This window comes from Macaca nemestrina, chromosome 10 (assembly GCF_043159975.1).
Source record: "Macaca nemestrina isolate mMacNem1 chromosome 10, mMacNem.hap1, whole genome shotgun sequence".
NCBI classification, from domain to species: Eukaryota; Metazoa; Chordata; class Mammalia; order Primates; family Cercopithecidae; genus Macaca; species Macaca nemestrina.
Genome location: NC_092134.1, coordinates 54,361,710 through 54,386,475, shown reverse-complemented (window position 1 = coordinate 54,386,475; position 24,766 = coordinate 54,361,710). Strand labels below are relative to the sequence as shown.

General features: G+C 34.4%; 1 protein-coding gene across 4 annotated transcripts in view; it reads left to right on the top strand.

Moving 5' to 3' along the window:
* The window catches only part of LOC105473309 (synaptotagmin 1), a 593,369-nt gene that overhangs the window by 90,279 nt on the left and 478,324 nt on the right, over positions 1-24,766 (top strand). For all 4 annotated transcript variants that reach the window (XM_011727061.2, XM_011727059.2, XM_011727060.2 and 1 more), the window contains exon 2: positions 22,683-22,815. The gene's annotated coding sequence lies outside the window, so the exon portion shown is untranslated. The remainder of the gene's footprint in view (positions 1-22,682; positions 22,816-24,766) is intronic.

Here is a 24,766-nt window from a genome sequence, read left to right as displayed (position 1 = left end):
AGAAATGTATTACTCACAGTTTTGGAAGCTGGAAACACCTGGATTAAGGCACTGGCAGATTCTGTCTGGTGAGGGCCCATTCCTTATGATGGTAACTTCGACATGTCTTTCCATCGCAGAAGGTGTAAGCAAGCTTCTTGGCCTCTTTTATAAGGGCACTAATTTCATTCATGAGGGCAGAGCCCTCCCAAAGGCCCCACCTCTTAATGCCATTTTTGGAGACATAACATTCAAACCACAGCAATTGGTGTTATTGGTTATTTTAGTGCCATTGAACTACAAGCTTTATAATGACCAGAAGGAAACTTTTTTTTTTTTTGCCCTTAACCTAACAGTTTTCTGGGTCCATGCATTTTATTTTCTGCCAAGATATTATGTGTGTGTGTGTGTGTGTGTGTGTGTGTGTGTGTGTGTGTGTGTAGAGAGAGAGAGAGAGAGAGAAGCACTCAAATATAATGTCTGCACTATCAATTGCATCTTCTTTTATCTTTTGAAATTTCAAGGTCAAACTCATAGTTTAAGATTAATATTTTTCTTTGGCCGAAAATAAATGAGTTGATCTGTGTGGAATGGGGTGATGTAAGAGGTCAAAATGTGTGGGTAAGGATGGAAACTTCTATAATATGAAAAAATATTGCAAAATGAAGGTGCTTTACTTCTCTATTGAACACAGATACTTTTTGAATGGAAATGTGGTATGTAGTAATTTGGGAGAGAGTATGTTAGTAATAATGGAGTACCAACATTAATAGAATGACTGGCATGGGGGGCGGAATGTGCATTTCATAAATATTTACAAAAGTGCATAACATTCTGAGAAATAGCTAGAACATTTTAACATAAGATATTAATATAAAACACACAGCCAAAGAATCTGGAGACATGCTTATTGAGTTTGAATCCTAGCTCTTCTCCTCCTTTTTCTTTTATGATGGGCAATTTGTTTAACTTTCCTGAGCCTCAGTTTCCTCATGGGTAAAATTGGGAAAACAGTAGCATCTATTTCATTAAATTGTCTTGATGATTAACTGAGTTAATATCTCTCTCCCTACCCCTGCTAGAAAGAAAACTTGAGGAGCTTTTAACGTTTTTCAGGAATGTGACCCAAATACCTGAAACAATGATGAAAATCATTTTAATCTGAAAATAGGCATCAAAAATGAAAAAAAAGTGTTTTTTTGTCAAAATTAATGACATTTCTGCACAATTACTCTGTAATTAATACAGTAACCAATATGTCTCTCTCTCTGACATTCCATGTATGTTTTTATTATAAGAAAAGGTACACGGGGTACCAATTACTCTGTAATATTTATTGAGATTTGACTTCCTACATATAAGGAGGTTTCGCAAAGCTTATGGAAAATGTAGTTAAAAGATAACATTAAAAATATAGACTATTTCTTGACATAAGTTTCATCAAGCTCAAGATACTTTTGTACATGAAGAACTAAGGTTCCTGGGAATTTCAATATACTCTAGAGCAGTTAAATGGAGTCTGTTTTTCAAAACCCATCTAGGCCATAAAGCCTTTCCTGACTTGAAAAAGAAATATCAAACAGGACAGGAGCCACACATCAGTGATTTCAAGGAGAATGCACAGCAGAGTGAATATGGACTGTATCCTTTGGCCATTTTATCAGAGGACCAAGGAGATAAGGTCAGAATCAGAAAAAGGTTTGCTGTTGAAAGTCACATTTATTGATTCCATTGGGTGTCCACTGTTTGAGGGAGACTGATGGACAAACATCTGCTTAGTTTTTCTATCGACTGTCAATTTACTGGAAAATATACCTGTGTGCCTTGATTATTAAGAAGAATATCTAAAACTGGTCACAGTGACTCACGCCTGTAAACCCAGCACTTTGGGAGGCCCAGACAGGAGGACAACTTGAGCCCAGTGTTTCAAACTATCCCGGGCAACATGGTGACAGCCCGTCAGTATTTTTAAAAACGAAGAAGAAGAATACCCAAGAAGTAGTTACATTTATTTTTCCTACTTTCATTTTCTCCTTAAATAAAAGTGCTTTCTAAGTATTTTAAAGAAAACTCTTCTTTCACATCCTGCCTCTTGCTGAAGCACTTACGACATTCAAGCATTAAGCATAATACTGACATTATTTCAACTAATACAAAAATTCTTTGGGATGGATTTTATTGACTTTATTTTGAAGCTTTGAAATGAACTCAGAAAGATTAAGTAATTTGCCTGTAGTCACACAGCTGGTAGGTGAGTAGAGCCAGGGTTGTATCCTCTTTCTTTTTAAAGGAAAAGCTTATATTCTTTGCATTTCTTTGGGAGTCAAAATAGCATGCTGACTTTAATCACTTCATGGTTTTTGTTATTGTTGTTGTTGTTGTTATTTTGGGTTGTTAAGGTCCTGTGCACATTTTTGGTTTTAAACCTGGAGATCTTAATCTTGTAAAGTGTTTTCAAATAATACTCAAAAAATAAGTGAATAAAAAAATCCTACAAAATGTAGAAAATTGGTAACATTATACCAAATTGTTTGGTCCAGAAATTGCTTAAGACTTGAAAATCAATTGACCCAAGCTGCAATTTTGTTTGCTTTCCAGAATTCAGATAATTTTCAAACATAAGAAATAGCTAAAAAACTTTAATTTCTATTTTCCTTTAGATTCTTGTATAGTTTCATGTGAGATCATAGCCTCTTATAATTCTGTTCAAACTAATTTTTATGGAAAATAAAAACCATTTTTGAGTGTACTTTTCATCTTTCTTTGTGAAGAAAGTTATAAGATAAAGGTTTATCTCCCTTCTCCAAATGTCCTTTAATAAATGGATTATGCTTCTGAAGCCTAGGTAGTTTCAAACAACACCACAAACACTGCACACAAGAGCTGTCACTTAGAAATGAAGTAATCAATAAACATTTCAAATTTATTTTTAAAATTTATTTCACAAATCCAAACAATACAAGTTTGTCTGTAAGTTCCTTGCCATGTTTTTTCTTTTCTTTTCTTTTCTTTTTTTTCCTGTTTATATAATTCTTATTTAGTCCCTATCAGTTATGTTCAGGAACAGGCCAAAATAAGTCAAAACGCAAGGCTGGGAGCAATGGCTCACATCAGGAATCCCAGCACTTTGGGAGGCTGAGGCGGGTGGATCACCCGAGGTCAAGAGTTGGAGACCAGCCTGGCCAACATAGTGAAACCCCGTCTCTACTAAAACACAAAAATTGGCTGGGTGTGGTGGCACACACCTGAAATCCCAGCTACTTGGGAGGCTGAGGCATGAGAATCACTTGAATCTGGGAGGCAGAGGTTGCAGTGAGCCAAGATTGCACCACTGCACTCCAGCCGGGGCAGCGAAAGCAAAACTCCGTCTCAAGAAGAAAAAACAACAAAAACAAAACAAAACGAAAACCTATGCATTATTGTTTATGGTGATTGAGTTTTATTATTTGCAGCTGTAATTTGAAATAAAGGAAACCACACTATGCTTAATCTCATTTTGGATCATTTGTGCAAATGTGGAAAACTTTCAAGACCTGTATAGTATCTGAGAAAAATATTTAGAGGGCTTATGAGTCTAATGTTTTTATGACATGTGAAATGATTTCATACGTAAATATTCTCATAATATGCTAACTCAAACTTCATTCTTTCATTTTCAGCAAATTATTAAGTCAATTCATCTAGTCACTTTTCTGCAAACTGATAGAAAGCTGTCAATGTATACAAACTGATAAAAGCTATAAAAATACAGCATAAGGGAAGCCCATTTGCATTCAGCTGAATTTAACTTGAATGCCTAGATAACTTCTGGGAATTTGAGAAGCTACCTAAGCTGGAATGTGCAAATTTAGCTACCTGCTTACTTCACAGTTGTTGTTATGAAATAAAAGACTAAAACCTTAAAAAAAAAAAGCATGTATATAGATAATATATGTATGCATGCTGTATTGAGAGAAACTTGGGAGATGTTCCAAAGTGTTGAATCAGCTAGAAGAAATTTTTTTAACTAAATATATATGTTTCTAAATACATTTAGAATAAAATTATAGGTAACTGCAAATATAATAGCTTAAGATGTTTGTTTAGAGTTACTGAGATTATCTTATTTTAAAATTTGTAATTTAAAAGCTACTTTACATAAAAATACTGATTTGATTTTGCTTCAAGTTTGTTCTTTAATTCTTTTGTACACATCTGATATCACAAAAACATTGTTTATTAATTGGCACTGCTACCATAAAATGTAAATGAGGGTGAACTTCACCAGAGATATCCATTATTCTGTTGGACAATTCTAGCAAGAGACGCCTAAAAAGGAAGAATAAATCAAACATAGAGGTTCTAGCCCTTATTACAAACAACAGCTGTCAGGGCTTCTTAAGAATGTGTGCCTGTCAGAGAAGGCTGCTGAGTTCTTCCCTGTCTGAAATTAATAAAAACGCAGTTGCAATGCCAGCTATGTAAGCCAGGGAGGAACTCGGTGGAAAAGTGAGATAACAGGGTAAATGTTTTTATGTCTTTGGAGCTGTAAGTGCATTTGAGTGTTACGCTGTGATCAGAAAGGCCATATGAAGCAATTTGGTTTCTGGAGAATTGTGGATATAAAGAGTTTGAACTACAGGTGTCAGTAAACAAATAAACACTACTGGTGATCTTAAAATTGATACAAAGCCAAAGTTAGGAAAACCTGCATTCCAGAACTGTCTTAAAATGTCACATACATTCAAAGTTTCAAAATTTATATTTTTTTAATTTTTTTAAAATTTTAAGTCTGATAGTCAATACATTAGTGAAGAAATTTAATTAAAATGGCCACTTTACCACTCATATGTTTTTCTGGGAGTTTTGCTGGTTTTTGTTTTAACCCTGTTTGAACCCACTCTTTTAGGTAGACTTCTTTCTAACCATTAGCCTTTTCAGATTTCCTCTAAATAAGCACTTCAAGTAATGACTTGGATTTCAGGAATTTTTTGGTCACATTTTTCTGCCACAATTTAAATACATACAGCAATCTGGCAATATGGTGACTTGCACATTCAGTACTCATTTCTTGAGTGAATAAGTAAATACGTTTAAAATTTGGAAAATAGAAACACTTTTCTGACTCAGACTTTCTCCCTAAGTTTCCCAAGAGTTGGAGCTAAGTGTCACAGACAAATGTTTTTGTATGCCCCCTGCTCTGGGACATCCCAGGCTCTTGAAGAGGACCAAGTACAGAGCGGCACCATCACTGTCATGTTATGAAGGGGGTTGCAGGATCTGCAGGTACCCGGGAAGGATTCTCACTTAAATCAGTAGGGCTAGAGATGACTTCTGGGAGATGTCACCTGGAATATGGAACACTTTTGAAAGTTTTCAAGTGAAAAAACTTAACCTAGCTAGAAGTTTTAAAGAAGGACCTACAATATTTTTTTCCTGTAGAACTAAAATATTAGTTTATACTCGAATTGCAAGAATATCTATTAGCCCAGTGGTCTGTGTTCACATGTTGGCATTCTGAAACATACGGTAGAGGTGGAAAGCAATATAAAGCTATCAGAATTGTTTTATATAGCCCAATATGGCTCTGTCATCCATTAATTTTCTAAAGTTTTCTTCAAAAACACATATATATTCATTCTACCTTTCTGAAGTAGTTTATTTCTGTACTCAAAATGCCCATTGTATTGAAGATTGAGTATTTTTTTGGTTGCTGTTTTCTTAAGTTTACTACTTCAAGTTTTTTTTTTTTTTTAAGAAAATTTGTTTTTTAGAAGAAAGTTCTCACTTTATCATGCAGCCTGGAGTGCAGTAGTGTGATCAGAGTTCACTGCAGCCTCCAACTCTTGGGATCACTTCCTACCTCAGCCTCCAGAGTAGCTGGGACTACAGGTATGCCCCACCTACTCCCTGGCTAATTTTTTGAATTTGTATTTTGTAGAGACATGATCTTATTGTGTTGCCCAAGCTGGTCTTGAACTCCTGGCCCAACGTGATCCTCTCACCTCAGTCTCCTAAACTACTGGGACTATAGGCACGAGCCACTGCTCCCAGCACACTTCACACTTTAAATAGTTCTTACCCTCTTAAATTCTAGTGATGCCAGATTTCTGTGACCAAGTTCATATTGAACCAATTGACTGCTTTCCTGTCTTCATGAAAATTGGTCATACCTCTTTGTCTTTGTAGAAGATTTTATCTTTGTAACTATGTCTCCTATAGTAGGTTGGTATTTCTCTGTGTCTCAAGCAGTATGGCATATAAACATGAGAAGGTAGTCATAGGATACATTGCTTAATAATGAGCAATTCTTAGGCATTACTAATGGCAACTTGAAACTATTTAGGCAGAAGGGCTCTTAGTAAAGAGAAAATGACCATCCTTCTAGAAGATGTAAGCTGTATAATTGAACTGGAATAATTGTTGAACATGGTATCTTTTTCTTTTCTGCTTGATATGTCATATTTTGGCAAATGGACGTGATCTTTTACTAAGTAGCTGGTATTATACTTTAGCAACTTCATAGTGACACCTTTTTGACTCATAAGTTACTAAGAACCAAACAAAGATAAAGGGTAATATTATAATATTCTCACAATTTTTTTAATGTCACATAATTCTATGTAACTAAACTGTATCGAGATGAATGTATTGGATTATGTTGTTTGTTGTTTTATAGGTTTCTTCTCTTGTTTTTGTTGTTGTTGTTGTTTTACTTTGGCTTGGTTTGAGTTAGTTTAGGTTTGGTTACTTCAGTGTTTTGGACTGTGCTGACACAGAGAGTCTACACAGAAGTTTGGGTCACTCAGCTAACTTAGGGAATTATCTCAATGAGGTTGGGTATATAATGGAGCAAACATATATAGGAACTATCTAATATGATTGTTACCAACACTAAATAACTTAATACGAGGTAAAGTATTTTGACCACTGCTTGGTACACAGCGATCACTCAATAGCATTCTTTTTTTGAGTCTTATAATTAATAATATCATCACTTCATAGGTCACGTACCTTTGCTTTTCTCTTGTGCAAACTTATCCTGAATAGCCTAATGATCAATAAATATTGGACATCAGTACCAGAAAACTATCTCAATGTTTATGATCTAATTACATCAACCAAGTGGGTAAATCTGTAAAGAGATTGGACCAATTGAATGAGTACATGTATGTGAGGTGTATGCATTTGCATCTTGTGTGGTGGAGAGAGAGAGAGAGGTTGGCCTTTGTGTATTCTCATTCCTAATCTCTATAGGATATCCTAAACCCAAGCTGTCATTTAAATTACATTTTAATAATGTGGCTCATAGGAACAAGGAATTTGATTAATCAGAATTGGAAAGAAAAAATTGTGTAGCTTAACTTGTCCATCTTTGTTTCCCTGAAATCTACTCACCATGCCACAGTCAAAATGATGTTTCAAAAATTCAGTAGAACTGAAGTAGAACTGCCAACCTGGCTTAACAATTTTTAATGACTTCCTTTTTCATTTTATTGTGGTAAGAACAGTTAACACAGTATCTCTAGAATTAATTCATCTTCATAAACCGAAACTTCATACCAGTTGAACAACTCCCCAGTTTCCCTTGCCCATAGTCTCGGGCAACCACCATTCCATTTTTTATTCTATGAGTTTGACTATTTTACCTGTCTCATAAATGAGAACCATGAAGTATTTGACCTTCTGTGACTGTCTTGTTTCACTTAGTGTAATATCCTCAAGTGTCATTCATGTTGTTGTATATTATAGGAATTCCTTCTCCTTGAAGGCTGAATAATATTTAATCACATATATATATGACATTTTCTTATCCATTTATCTGTATTCCTAAAATAAACATAGGGAAAAACAGCATGACATTGGTCTTTGCAATGATTTCACGAGTATGAAAATAAAATTACAGGCAACAAAAGCAAAAATAGCAAATGTGACTACATTTAGCTACAAAGCTTCTGCACAGTAAAGGAAACAATGGTGTGAAAAGGCTACCTACAGAATGGGAGAAAATGTTTGCAAACCATAGATAATGATGGGTAAATTTTCAAGGTAGGAACTCCTACAAATCAATAACAAAGAAACACACTGACAACACAATTTAAAAATGACCTAAATACCTGATCAGACATTTCTTTAAAGAAGACATGTATATAGCCAGCAAATATATGAAAAGATGCTCAACATCACAAATCGTCAGGAAAATGCAAATCAAAACCACGCGATATCACCTCACACCTGTTAGGACAGCCACTAACAAAACAAAAGCAAAACAAAACAAAACGAAACAGCAAACAGATGCTGGCAAGGTTGTGGAGAAATTGAAACCCTTCTATGCTCTTGGTGAAAATGGAAAAAGGGTGCAGCTGCTAAAAAAGCAAGAGGAGGCTCCTCAAAAAATTAAGAGTAGTACTATCATATGATTCAGTAATATCACTTCTGGGATTTAGTCAAAAGAATTAAATCAGGATGCCAAAGAGACATTAACACTCCCATAGTCATAGCAGCAGTATTCACAATAGCCAAGATGTGGAAATAACCTAAATGTCCATCGACAGATGAATACATTTTTTAAATGTCGTGTATGCATACAGTGGGCTACTGGTCCACTCTCACTTTGCTTTCTGTGCTTCAGCTGTCCCCAGCACATGCTCACTCATTTCAGAGGAACCTTTGTGCATTCTGAATCATCCTCCTAGAACACTCTCCCATCCAGGCCCCAGCCAACTAATTTTTAATCATAATTTAGATCTCAACACAAAGGCTGGCACAGAGTAAGTCCCATAAATATATGTAGGATGAATGAAAAAAAGATGAATGAATAATTAATTGAATGTGTATTTTCTCAGAGACTCTGGAATAAAGGGTAATTTGAAAAGTTTTCATTAGTAGTTTTCTGTCTATTTGAGTTAGTTTTATATTAGAATTATGTCAAAACCCAACTTTAAAGCTTCCCTTTCTTGTATTTCATAATCATGTATCTGAATTTTTAAAAGATTCTTAGCAGGGTAACAGAGAAAAAAAGTCCTTTATGTGCTACTATTTTCTTTTAAAATTTAGGGTTAATGCATTAAGCAGGGGAGGATAACACATACTGTCTTTAGAATTCTGGAAGATTTGAGATAAGGCCCAAAACTTAACTCACTGAAAATGGAATGACTGCATATATCAAAACTACAGTGAATAGTCACAATTGAAATAGTGAATATGCTGCTTATGGCATAAACTATTTTACTATTTGTGCTCTAAAGATGTTATAAAACTATAGCCATACAAAGATAATAAAGTTAAAAAATAAAGTAAAAGAATTCCTGTACATGTTATGACCTTAATCCCCTGCAACTGTCTCAGTCTCCTCTCACAGCAGCCTTGGTTGTTTAGCGTGAGTAACTGAGACAAAAATAATTCTTTTGAAAGAAAAAACATTTAAGCCCCAAATGCTGATAACTTTTCTTCTCCTCTTAGAAGAGCAAAAAGAAAGAAAGATACAACCTCTGAACTTTACTTTTATATATAACAAGGTTGTTGTGGTCAAATAAATGTGAAGAGTTTAGAATTCCATAAAACTGTAAAACACTGATGTAAATAATAATATTTTATTATTAACTATTAGTAATGCAAATATATTCTGATATGCCACTGAGGAAAGTGATATATTATATGCACACTACATAAAAATAGAACCAATCTGACAATGAGAAATTATTCCTAACCTTATTTCTAAGCTTTGTAAAATTTGTAAATGTAAATCATTCAAAATTTTATATTCATTTTAATCTTCCTCTATTTGTAAGTTCCTCACCATACTGAAAATCTATATTTGTTGTCTGATCTGTTTCTTAAATAATATGAATTAAATATTGTGGGATGTTTTAGGCCTTTAAGAGATGTCATTTTTCCTTTCCAGTTTATGAAGATGCTAGTTGTCATTATATATATAGAGATTGGGCAGCTGCTGTGAGCACAGAAGAATAATATTAAGCAAGTGATGCAAAACCTCTGCTCTCCTGGAGCATATAGTCTTTAATCCTCTGTTCCCAGCTTCCTACTGGATATTTGTGCTTGGTTTTCCTATGGGCATTTCAAATATATGATATTTAGTCCAAATCAAATACATGTGTTCCTCTCAAATCTACATTGAGTACTAATATTTACAATCTTCGCAGTTATAACCTAGTAAATCAAATATTACTTTAACTGGTGTTCGAAGGAAGCAACTTTTTGAGGGTTTTCACAGGTGAGAAACAGTGGTTTAATGGGGCTCAGCCACTTGTCAACAATCACATAGTTAATAAGTCCCAGAGCTGACACTTGAGCCAAGATCGGTCTCCAGGCCCCATCACCATCATGTGATACTTTCCCATCAGATATCTCATGTTGCCTGGAACCTAGTAAATCATCAAAAATATTCTTGAATAGGCCTGGTGCAGTGGCTCACACCTGTAATCCCAGCACTTTGGGAGGCTGAGGTGGGTGGATCATGAGGTCAGGAGTTCAAGACCAGCCTGAGCAAGATGGTGAAACCCCATCTCTACTAAAAATACAAAAATTAGCTGTGCACGGTGGCAGGTGCGTGTAATCTCAGCTACTCAGGAGGCTGAGGCAGGAGAATTGCTTGAACCCGGGTGGCAGAGGTTGTAGTGAGCCAAGACCACGCCACTGTATTCCAGCTTGGATGATAGAGTGAGACACTGTCTCAAAAAAAAAAAAAAAAGAAAAGAAAAAAAAATTGAATACACAAATATAAACGACAATTCATAATTCACATTTTTTTAACTCTATTTTCTGTTTTTTTGACAGGGTAGTGGGAAGGGACCAACATTTGCTGAACATTACACATTTACATACCTGAATCATTTATTTGTCATATATCATCCCATTTTATCCTCTTAACTCTAAGATTGGTACCCTTATCATCATTTTAAAGAAGTGAAAACCCAAGAAATTGAACAATTTTCTCTAGGCCAGTGTATATTAAAGTCACAATTCAATTACAAGTCCATTTAATTCTAATGACTTACTTAAATCTACTACACCAACTTGCCGAGCCATTTTGCCTGGCAAACTACAGAGAGTAGTTTCCTTCTTCACATTTTTAGCATTTCAAAAGATGTATGTCAAACATTTCTGCTATATCACTTATATCAGATAAGTCAGAATAAAAACATTGATGAGATGTCACCTATTTACTTACAGTGCCTCAACCTGAACCCAGGAGCATTATTCAAAAACTCAGGAATGTGTGTTAATTTCACACTACATCCTTTTGATATGATGTTGGAGAAAGTACTTATTCCTTCTGTATCCTACAGATACATATAAAGCATACCAAAACGTTAATATTCATAAAAGCATTTTCTTGCCAAAAATAGGCAAGTTCAAGAGAAATCATTGTCGATTTCTGAGTTACATGTAAAGTCAATATATGCTTCTAAACTCTCTTTAACTTTTCCAATGTGTTACAGTTTTTAACAATCTGTTTTTCAAAAACTAAATACCAGAGATCTATAAAATATTAGATAATATTTGAGCTTAAACTGTTGAAGGCAACAGCATAATTTTATTTCCTTATGTCAGAGTAGAGGATCGCATCTCAGTCAGCCTACCACAATGATGACATATTTTCTGAATTGTTTTTACTCACACATCTTATACTCAATTTAACAATTATTTATTAAGTACATAACTGGCAAGGTAACAATATGGAGGAGATGAAAAAGACTAAGATATCATTTGTGCCCCTGAGGAATTAATAATCTGACGGCAAAAGCTGACATATATACAATCAACTGTAGTATGTGAAAGGATAAAGTAAGTCCTTCAATAGCAATATAAAGTGCTCTGCTAGTATTGAGAGAGCAAGGCTAGAGGGCAGAGCAATGTGGAGCTTGGATTGAAGTGGCAGGATATTAAAGGCAAGACATCAGTTACGAAGCTAAAGCACATATAGGCAATAACATGATAATGGCCTGAATTTGTCAGTGGACTGACAGAATAGAAGGAAAAGGAATACCAGGGGCATTTCACTGGAAGAATCAATAGTATGTGACAATCAGATGTGAGAGTGGAAATTAGGAGGAGTCAAAGATGAATTCAAGTTTTCTTATCAGATACTGGACTAGGAAACACAAAATTAGAAAGCTGTGAGAGAAGCATATGACATTTCATTTGAGGTTTGTGGGTTTAATATACCAGCAAGCCATCTATGAGCAGGTAGCCATCAGTGGGAAATTTGAGTCTGCAAAGATATACAGCACAGCAGTAATTGGAGTACACAGAAGATTATAGAAATAGGAAAGTGCTGAGGATAAAAACTTGGGGGAAATTAAACACAGATATGATAAAGGAAGAGTAAGCAGAAAAATACACTGAAGTAGAACACAAAACTAGAAAAATCAAAATGTGTGTGCATTGACACGGAACACAAATTTTGAAACAAAGAGTGAAGAGAAGCTCAACAATATTAACAATGTAGAGAAGTTCAGAATTGAGAATGAGGTATGGGATTTGACAACCAGGACTTTTATGATGACTTTAGTAGGATGAAATGGGGAACCTGGATAACTAAAGATTACATATCTATATATGGAAGTAAATGCATAAAAATTTACTATGAAAATTTAATTGTAAATAGTAAAAAGATGTGTATATGGTTAAATAGGATGCAGTGTGGAATTAGTATTTTGACTCAGTATGGAGAAAATTGAACATACTTGTGAACTAGTAGGGAACAGCAATTGAGAAAAATGTAGCAAAGGATTCTTAACCCAAAATCAAGGATTAGGAGTCTATTAGGTTGTTTTTGATCTGCAAGCATAAGCAATATACTGAATGTACATGTACTTTTATTGGAAGCATCATCACATTCTTATAAAGATTCATACACCTCGTTAGCTCCCATCACCCCCAAAAGGAAACTTTGGAATCTCTGAAATATGTAGACAAAATATTTTATGAGCAACGCCCAAGGGAACAAGACGAAATGCATTTGAGAGGATGTATATTCTACACTATTTCACTGAAAGTTCATCTGTGAATTTCAAGTGTTCCCTGTAAATTTAAAACACATTTAAAAAGAGTAACTCATACATCTCTTAATTTACTCTGAATCTTGAGAATAAAACAGAACCTAAAAGGATCTCCACTGTATCCATTAGTTCAACAAATGATTATTGAGCACGTCCCAATCTGGGGCAGGCATAGTGCAGAGTGTACTTCAGCAATCAAGCCTAATTAACCCAGACTTTAGAGGGACCATGCCAAAGTAGGGTTCAGTAATATTTTAGCAGACATAATATCTATGCTCAGGCATGAAAAATCCATTCACTCAACAAATATATATATGTTACTCATACGGGCCATATACTGTCCAACATGCTGGTATCATGTGTGTGAATAAGACAAAGTGCCCGCCCTCATGCATTGTATGAAAGAGAGAAAATAAACAAATGAACAAGTAAACAAATTCTATAAACATGTAATGATAAGTGTTATAAAGAAAATATATATGCAGTCATCCTTCTGTATCCACAGGTGCAACATCCTTGGATTCAACCAATCATAGATCAAAAATATATTTTTTAGAATTTGAACATGTAGAGACTTTTTCATGTTCTATTTCCTGAACAATAGAGTCTAACAACTTTGTATATGGCATTTATATTGTATTAGGTATTATAAGTAATCTAGAGATAAAGTATACTGGAAGATATGTTATATTCAAATACTACAGCATTTTATATCAGGGACTTGAATAGCCAAATATTTTAGTATCTACAGGGGGTCCTGGAACCAATCCCCAATGGATATACTGAGGAATGACTGACTAAGATAAAGGTACAATGACAATGAAAGACTTCTCTACAAAGGTGTCATTTGGAAAAAAGACTGGAATAAATAAAAGAATAAGCCAGGTTAACATCCAGAGGATGTGGAGGGAAGATCAAATGCAAAGCCCTGGATAAAAACACATCTTGGTTGGGCTTCAGGAATGACCAATGTGGCAAGAGCAGTTTGAGGAGGACAGAGAATGGTAAATAAGGCCAGCAGAGCCTTTATGGACCATAGCGGGGGATCAGGAGAGGAATGAGTCAAGTTGGGATCCAAAGGAGTAGCTTGGATTGGAAGGAGTAGCTTGCATTGGAAGGAGTAACATGACTTATTCCAGAAACTTGATTTGACTGTGATATAATGAGCGGAGTGTGGTGAGATGAAGTAGGAGAAGTCAGCAGGACCCAGGAAATAAAGGGCATTATAAACATAAGCTATCATGAGAGCAAAGGTGAGCCACTGAAGATTTTAAATGGGGAGGTGACATGCTTTATCAGTCTTGCATTTTGAGTATTGCATTTTCACTGGGTACATTATAGAAAATGCCTTGGCAGACTATCAAGATTGTCTTCAGGGAGAAAAATTCCAAGTAATGGCCCAGGATTCAATGTCTATTGCTCTTTCTACTAGTACTTTCTTTCCTAATAATGGGAATGGTTATGTACTCAAGTATATTAGGAAAATTAATCTGAAACTGGTGTTTAGGATGAAGGGGAAGTAGAAGATATTCAGGAGTTTGTTACAGTATCTAAGTATAATGTGATAAAGATCTCAGTCAGTCCACTCAATGTATTAATGATGGAAATTGAGAAAAAAGGTGAGTTGCTGCTAGAGACATAGAAGAAAGAATTGATCGACTAGTGCCTGATTACAGAAAGAGAGGAAAAAGTCAAAGATGACCTCATGTGGCATTAATGACTAAAGATATTGTCATTTGTTTTTGTGGGCCTGGCCCATTGCAAACCTCCAATAAACCCTACTTAAAGTGAATTAATGAACACAGGACCAAATGAGAAAGAAAGAAAACAAGGTTATGGGAATTGGTTTTAGTTTTAGGCATCTTAAGTTTGAATAGAATGGGTAAAGACAGTTGCCTAAATTGTAAAAGGTTATCAGTATATTAGTTTCATTTTACATCCTGGACTAACTCAGTAGTATTATAAACATGAGTCAATTTAACTAGGTGCACTTGTCTTGCAACAATACACAGAAAAAAAATGACAGAAACGTATTTAAGAGTAAGGGCTTGAAGCGTGATAGCCAGGGTTCAAATCTCAGCTCAACTTCCTGTAAGTGTGACCTTGAGAAAAGTACATAATCGTGATATTCCTATTATCTTCTTCAGAGGATAGCAAAGATGTGATAAATAATCCACTACCACTAGCCTTTAGCAAATACACTATAAATCTGAGGCTTGCAGATCAAAGACATTATTGAGTAACTTAATTACCCAAGATTCTCAACCAAAAAATAAACCCAATATGACTTATTATGTGCTACACATTTTAATTGGATTAATTACCCAATCCTCATAACAGCAATGTTGGAGATTTACTATTATACCCGTTGTTTTAGTTCGTTTTCTAGATGATTAAATAAAGAATTATAGCTAGGTGGGCGGATCACCTGAGGTCAAGAGCTCGAGATCAGCCTGGCCAACATGGTGAAACTCCATCTCTACTAAAGAAAAAAAAAATACAAAAAAGGTTAGCAGGGTGTGGTGATGCACACTTATGATCCCAGCTACTCGGGAGGCTGAGGCAGGAGAATTGCTTGAACCTAGGAGGTGGAGGTTGTAGTGAGTTGAGATCACGCCACTGCACTCCATCCAGCCTGGGCAACAGAGTGAGACTATGTCTCAAAAAAAAAAAAAAAAAAAAAGAAAGAAAAAGAATTATAACTAGGAGGTGCTAGAGCCTAGATTTGAACTCAAAACTGTCTGAAAAAAGAAGCCAATGACAACCAAGAACTAATGACTTTTAATAAATCAATTAATTTTTTTTTTGAAATTGACAATTTTTAAAAGATTAATCTACTCATTTACTGTAAATATCACTCAAAAGATTATTTTCATATAAGATTCCATTCATTGTTTCTTAAATGGACTTTGTAGTAAAATGATAATAATTATATATAATAATATAAATGTTTCAAACTATTTAAAAGTTTAAATATATTAAATAGCATAAATATTATTAATTATGCTTCATAGAAAAACTTATTAAAAGACACCTTTTGAAACAAGAAACTAAAAATATTCTAAGAACATGTCAATGTTCTTCTGGTTCTAAAGTCTCCTTTTTCTAGATTTCTAAAACTTGCCTGCAAAGTATTGCTCTTTTTAGCTCCCCTCTCCAGTCACACATGTCAGAAAGTCTGCTGTGCTTGGAGCAACTGAATCCTGTGCAGAGTAAACTTTTAATTTCTTGGCTTGTTCAATTATTTAATTTCTTGGCTTGTTCAATAATCCAAGAATTATTGTTAAATGGAGGCTTGTGACTGACAGTTACTCTGACTTTAGTTTCCTAAAGTGTGAGTGTGTGTGTGTGTGTGTGTGTACACGTATGTCTATAGTGAGGGAGAGAGATTTTTCGTGCTTTTTTGCTTTTCCCAAATTTATTCTCCCAAAGATTTTTCCTGCACTTCAGACCAGAGTTTGCCTAAATTCCCACAGTGGTCACCTGTTTCTATTATTGCTGCTATTCATCATCTAGTAACCAATATACATTCTTCACTGTTCAATAGATCATGTGTGTTAAAAATTTTCTGTCATGATGACTACTTTTAGCAAATCTCTAGACTAGATTCATTTCTTAACCAAATTTATCTTATAAAGGTGTCCAAACTTCTTTTGAACAATTTTGAAATCAAATTTGAAAAATAAATTTACAAAAGATAAAAGAAATACATTCATCTTTTCTCACTAAGGACTAGAGAAAGTGAAGGCAATTCAGTTGAACAAAAACAGGTTGTTAAAATTCACAGCATAGTCTGTGTTGAGATTTTAGAAATAATAAAAAAAAAATGAGAGTAGATGCATTTTTCCATGGATTAAATCAGACAAGAGAGCTAAGCTTTTCAAATTCACTTTTCTGAACAATTCACAAAGAAAAATTATATAAAGTTTCTTGTGTCTTTCATTTCACATTGAATAATATGGTAAACAGTTTTTCCCAACATTTTTGATAAAAAAACAAACAAATTTTACTTTTAATAATGAAGCTGAAACATTTTTCTAAGTATTTTGTGCTATTTTAACTTTATGATTCAGGAGGCAAATAAAGTCTTACGATGGCTTGACTTGGACTATATATTATAGCAGAGGCAATGTATAATGAAAAGGGCACTTTTCACTGACTAGACTGAGAATCAATAGATATGAATAATACTTCACCTATGCTGCTAATAAGCTGTGAGACTTTGGGCAAGCAAATTCAACTTCTGAACACTGTTTTCAAGGAAGGGAATCATTGACCCCTTTTAAGAGTCTGGTGAAAATGCGTAAACATATATAAATTTAAAAAATATTTCAGGAGATTTGCAGACTTCTAGGAATTAAAGTTCCTATTAATGGGTAATTAAATGAAGAAATACATAATCTTAATGTCTGTTTTACATTCTGTTTTTAATACAATTTGTAATTATTTAATTGTAAATTATTTCTTAAACTAAGAACAAACACTTGAATGGTGTAGGTGAAAGCCTCGCTCTTATATTTTCTCCCCCATTTGCTGCCTTTGCCCTTTTAAACCGAGATTCTTCTTATGTAAATATCATGTAAGATATCTTGCCACAAAGAACATTTCAGTGTAATTATTCCTTAAATATTCATGTCTCAGGTAATTAACTGGTATACCATCTGTGATTTGCTTATACATAAGGTCAAAAACCTAAGGTAATGCATCATAAACTAATCATTTATATTTTCTTTGCCAAGGTTCACTGAATCTTTTAACCTACATTGACTACGATAAAGTTAATTTTCCATATTAAAATAATATTCAGATTAGACTTTTAAAAATTACAGTATGGGAAAAAATGAACACACGTAAGTTAAAATTAAGGTTGCAATAAGCAAATAACTTGGCAGCTTTTCTTAGCAGAAACATATATATATGAGGCACATTTCTCTAAATTATTTAAGTTGGTATATTAAACCAATTTATATCTAATCCAGTGAAATTTATGGCACATATGTTCATTAGGAGAAAATAATTGATAAATTAAGAAACACTTCACTGTGAAAAATCTATTAATATTCCTAACTCATTCGATTTTTTTCTTTCACTTTTGAATTCTTATGAACTTATTTCTATGCCATAACAATATAATATTGGTAAGTGTAAAATACATACATTTGGCTTAAGTTATATTCCCACTAGTCTCCCTAAGAAATAAAGGGTGCCAGATAGTCCACTATCTGCATTTATCTCTAAATTGATAATAACTAAAGGATTCAGAATTTGATGTTAACATCAAGAGAATGTGCTTAAAATAATTGAATCTTACTCTACGATAATCGAACTTAAGGTCTCAGAGAAATATGTTAGTTAGGATAAATGTATTTTGCTTTCCCATTAGCCTCTTTACCTTCTATTTTTCATCAATTTGCTTTGCCCAATCAGGTTTTATTTACACCTTTTTAATAAGCTACAACAATTCTAACAACTGTTTCTTTTAACTTTATTTTTTAATTCACAGGAAAAATTGTATGTATTTACATACACAACATGATGTTTGAAGTCTGTGTACATTGTGAAATGACTAACACTAGCTAATTAACATATGCATTACGTCATGTAATTACCATTTTTGTGGTAAGAACACTTTACATCCTCTCTTAGTATTTTTATGACTACCTCATATTACTAACTACAGTCACCATGTTGTACAGTAGATCTCCTGTACTTATTCCTTGTAACTGAAATTTTGTGTCCTTTGGCCAACATCTCCCCAGCCCAACCTCCAACCACCCCAGGCCCTGATAACCACCATTCTATGGAGGCTTCTCAAAAAATTAGAAATAAAACTACCTTATGATCCAGCAATCCCATTACTGGGTATATATCCAAAGAAAATGAAAACGATATGTCGAAGGGGTATCTCCATTCCCCTACATTTGCAGTATTCATAGCCAATGTATGGAATCAACCTAAAGAATGTTTTCAATGACCAATAACCAGGAACATATTTTATTTATCTCATATGCTCCAACTTACTACGCAAGTTGACCTTGTATAAAAGTAACTTTACAAGAACATTAGCACTAAATAATTCCTAATATCTTGGAGACAATTTTCAAAACAATACATTTGTTTACTCATTCAAGATGTATTTACTGAGCTACTACTGTTCTATGCCAACTGATGTTCTACATCCTAGACATGCAGCAAAAACCAAACTGAAAAAAAATTAATTCTTGTAGATTTTCAAAGCAACTATAGTAGAGAGAAAAAGCATGTGCAGTCATGTCTTACTTAATGACAGGGACTTGTTCTGAGAAATGCATCATTAGGCATTTTGTCATTGGGTGAACATCATAGAGTGTATTTACACAAACCTAGATGATATAGGCTAACTACACATGTCAGTTAGATGGTATAGCCTATTGCTCCTAAGCTCCAAACCAGTACAACATGTTACTGCACTGAATACTGTAGACAATTGTAACATAATGGTGTTGGTGTATTGAAACATAGTACAGTAAAAATATGGTATGATAAGCTTATGAGACCATCATCATTAACTGAAATTTTATTATTTGGTGCATAGATATGTTAGATAATGATCAGTACTATGAAGAAAAATATAGCGTTACTTATAAATTAAGAAAACAGATCAATCTACTAAATATCAGGTCTTCCAAAAATTATTTTTTAAACCAATATAATAGTTACTCTTGAGAATAGGTACAAGAATTTTTTTTTAATCATGATAAATCTTATCTCCTACCCCTCTTCATTCCTGCCTCCACCTCAATCCATTCTTCAAAGAGTGACTAAAGAAATTAGATCCTCCAGAGGCTTCTCATGACCCCCCTCACATAGACCCCTCAGCACAAACTGACCCATGCCCGCCTCCAGCTTCGTCATCCTCCGTGTTTCTCTAAACTCACTATATTCAAGCCATAGTAACTTTTTATTTTTTTAAATCTGTCAAACATATAAAGTTCCTTCCTGCCTTAGGTCTTCTCACACATATCGTTCCCATGTTGGGCTCAGTCCCCACCTCCCTCATCCCACCCCACCCCCAAACCCAACTAACTCCTGCTCACTTTTTAATACCTAAGTGTGATTTCTGCATGGAAGCCAAGTCTCCGTGAGGTTCCCCTGTTTTCACTCTTCAAGAGTCTTTACCTGTCCTTTGGGAACTTATTACTATTTAAATTATGTAAACACTTATGTTATACTCTGTGTATTTATCAAATACCCCTCCTCAGATTGCAAGTTCTGTGGGATGAGGTGAGAGGAGGCAGTTGTTTCTCTCCTTGGCCAGTGTACTTTCACTGCTTTGCACCCTGCCTGGCATAGAGTAGGCATTTAGAAAATTGTTCCTGAGAGAATTAAAGAATAAATTTCATCAAAAGTGTCTTCAATTTACAACGTGTACTTTTATGCAACACTTGGCAAAGTGGGTTCTTGTGGGAGCTGGTAATATCCTTTAAACCATGGGACTGAGAAAATGATTCTAGTTGAATCTGTGTTATTTAATCTGTGTTTTTTAAATCTATGGGGCTCTTGCCCCAGACTCTGTTGGAAGGCTGCTGTGCTTGCTTGTAAGCTCATAGTCCCAATGACAGATGGTTTTTAATCTTTGCTATTTGGCTTCTAGAATGGGTATGTATTACTAACTCATGCATTTTCTCTAACGTGGAATCTGATTCTGGTGGCCATTCCCTCTGAGGAATAAGATACTTTCTGGAACTTGTAGCCATGGGAGAAAGGTTTCAAACACTTTCAGAGAGTTGAGGGGAAGCCACTTTATGCTTGGAATCATTGTTTAAAAAAATTTAATTATGAAAAATCTCAAATGGGTAAAACCATTAAATAATCCCAGATACCAATAGCTCAGGGCATTATTGTTTAATCACCTCATGCTCGGTATTCTAAAGGACATACACATAGAAGGCAAACACACAGTGTTGGTGATGTTTTCTGTGTTTTTAGAGTGAGAAATTAGAATTATTTTTGAGGATGGGAAGGATCTTTCCTCACTGACTAGCATATCCCAAATTTACACCATGACACTTACCAATTTATAAAAATATTTTATTTCCATATGTGTCACCCCAACTTTTTTAGAGGCAGGAACTTGTCTTTTCTCTTTTTTATCCCCACGACCTGGCCAAAAAGAAAAAGAAAAGTTTTAAATAGATGATTAATATTCATTAAACAAATCACAGGTAGTAAAGAAGTATTGAAAGCAGCCTGAGCTGGAGTCAACTATTTCTTGTCTGTATCAGCCGGGCAAAATGTTGCTCAGAAGCCACTCAGGGAATAAAACTCTCTTGTGAAGAATCTGTTCCTTTAAACTAAGGACTTAAGTTTTCCCAAACCCTGTAAATTCCCTTGTTTTTCTATATGGATTTATGCCAGAATGATTCCAATCCACTGGTTGGCAAAGAGAATGGTTTAATAACTGCAGAGGAAATATAAAATTCTATTCAGAATATAATAAAAGCTGTAGGGGATTGTGTATTCATTTATCTTGTAGTAGGAAAATTCAAATCTTCATATAACAGAGTGTTGCCATGTCAGCTTCCTCTGGAGAGTTGAAAACTGAACTGTAAAGACAGCAGAATGATGTGATTTGTATTGGAGTCACTGGAATCGACAAAACCTAAATTTTTTTTAAATTTATTTATTTCAATTGACAAATGACATATTTTATAAACTAGTGGTATACAATATGATTTTAATATATGTTCTACTATGCAAAGCCTCAATTCTTAATTGGTCTACAGGATTCAGCTGATAATGTGAATTCTGTCTACCTATGTTTTTATATCTGTGAAAGAATTATGCTACTTTATAACTCAGTGTTTTTGAGATTCCATATTCTAAAATTATTACTTTCAACCATCAAATATAACACAATAGAAATATGGGGCAAATTTTTTTGCAGTTTTATATAAAAAAAGTAGATAAATGCAATAGGGAGTGCATTAAAGAGAACAAAAAAAATTTTTAAAAAGGAAGAATGGGGAAAAAAGAAGAGAAAAAAATGTAAAAGAAAGGAGAGAGGAAGGGAGCCCAAAAGGGCAAAGAAATTGAGGAAGGAAGGGAATATTAAAGTATTTGATTGAGCTTCCCTACCACTCAAATGCTTTTGTATGTGCAGTATTTCAAAGTTCTTCCTAGGTAAATAGCAATGTCTTTCCTTTTTATTAGCACTGCTGCAGCTGCTGTTGCTCACAAAGAGATTCACAAATCAAAATAGACTCAGTTAGCTTTTCAATAATTCTGAAAAGGTAGGGGAACATTGCCAGAAAAGGATAGCACTCCAGTATCCTAACATGGAGTCTTGTTAGCAAAACAAAGTGTGAATTGCTTAGATAATTCCCTGCTGTTGGTAATTCCACTGGGTGCCTTCTGTGGCAGCACAGGCTATTTCTCCTCTATAGACCAATGCCATTGAGCAGGAGATGTCAGAATAATATGAAAAAGTTGCTCTTTTGAAATGTTTATTCTTCTAGTTTTTTTTTAAATGTCAGCATGATTCATAACTATTGGTTCTTAGCCTGGAGCACCCAGCACAACCAGGAATTGAGGAAGCTAGAGCAGGACGTGAGTAATGAATGGGCTGCATAAGCAGAAGTCTAGTCTATACCCAGTCAATGTGCAGAGTTGCAGGCTAGCATTTTCACAGATTCTTTCTATTATTCTCTCTCTCTCAAGGGAAAACAGGACAACTAGCAAGAGCTAGCAAGAACTAGCAAGAGCTTGAACAAACGCCTGGACTCAGATTGGAAGACTGCTCATTTGTCTACTCCCTCATTCCTGGAAATTGCACTGAAACCGTCTGATTAAGGTATTTGGAAAAAACAAATTTCTGACACATTTTGTTGATGATCAACCTCTGTTATCCATCCGTATCTTTTTATATGTGGCGGTGGGGCAGGGGGGTAGTACTTGTGTCGAAGATTGAAGAACTGTATCTCTTTAAAAGTTTTTGTGATATTAAGGGGAAATTAGTATTTGTCACATCTTCTGAAATTATTACTATTATTAATGTTTTTGAAATGCTAGTTTCGCTGGTGGCACACTGGCTCCTTGGATAACATGTTTGCTTTCTCCCACTGTCATTTTTTACTCTATCAAATCCAAAGCTGTCATGGTTCATTATCTGTAGATGATCTTGAGCAGCCTTGCATTCTAAAAGAATATGCCATGGCATCTGCCTCTGTGCTTTTGCGACCTGCTGCAGAGATGATATTTTAGCACGAGTCTTGGGTGAGGGGCAAGAGGGGAGAGCAGAATTTGTCTCAGACTGATGTTTCTTTGTACCGTGCTGTCTCTCATTCTTTCCTATATGGCTAATTCAACAGTGAAGTACATATATCACACTGTGACTATTACATATGTTAGAGTATATAATTGGGGTTGTAAAGTATCTGTCTGAATGTCTTCACTAATGAATTCCGTCAAATTCAATTATCATTCTTAGACTCTTCATTAACCAATGAAATTACTCCTTTGGTCTAAGTCATTTCTAACACACTTTTATTAGACATACACACAATTCTATGAAGTAAATGTGAGGTGATTAGATTATCTCATGATCTTTATTTGGAGTCCCATGCTACTGAAGTTTGGATTTCTACAGAATAACCTTTCACATTACTTCCACTGTATACAGGAGAAATAATGCTACAGTGTGAAGCTCTAAGACTCTATTTTACTACTTATATCTTAGACTTTTTCTTTTTCCTGAGGAAGTTTGCTACAGTGGATCACCAATACAAAAATACTTAGAAACATACCGACTATATATTCCTATTAAACTAACCTACTTATTAAATAGATGTATCTATAGGCTTATACTATACTGAATCATAATGTTCTTCAGCTTTTAGGAATAAATTATTTCAGTACTAGAACTTTCTCCTATCTCTTACAGTAAGATAGCACAGAGTAGGATCACAGTTGTTATTGTGGAAACATTTTTTTCAAGTTGTCACTATTTCTTTACATGGATTTCTTCTTAAACAAAGTGGTTCTGGAAATGCATATACCCAGTATTTATAGTACTTTAGTTTTCTAGGAAATAATTGCCACAGTACTAATTTACATTGGATATTTTAATCATTTTACAATGAAGGGCAGGTGCCTAATACCCTTGCAGTATGATTCTTACCATACAGATCTGAAAATATTTCCATTTTGTTCTCTTCTACATTAATGTCTTTTAGGAACATTTTCATCTTCTGTCCTACAACTATTTTGAGAAACATCTCAAAATGTGGTCTAAAACCAACCTACAAAAATATATGTTCTGGGTCCCATGCCAGACTTAAGTCAGAATCTTTGAGAGTAGGCCCTAGGACCAGCATTTAAAATATACATATTAGGTGATTATAATGTACTCCAACGTGTAATAACCACTGCTCTACAAAATGAGGGCAAGGAAACAACTGATAGAAAAGCATTGTAAAACTAGATGTATAACTGATAATAAAAATAAAAACACCAAAATCAAGTTAAATTTGGATTTTAAATTTTTCTACATGTTTTCATTACTTGCTGCACAAAGCATTCTAGGTTGTTTATTTTGCCTTTAATATCAGTCTTAAATATTTTAAATTAAAATTTTTAATATTTAGTGTTAATTAAGGATATGGATGTCTGTTATTTAAAAGCATTTTCCAAGTTGCCAAATAATGAATAATATTTATAATGGTAAAAGGTATTACATTTATAATTTGTATAATTCATTCATATTTTCATATTTGAATCTTTAGTTTTACAAAGCTTTATAAATA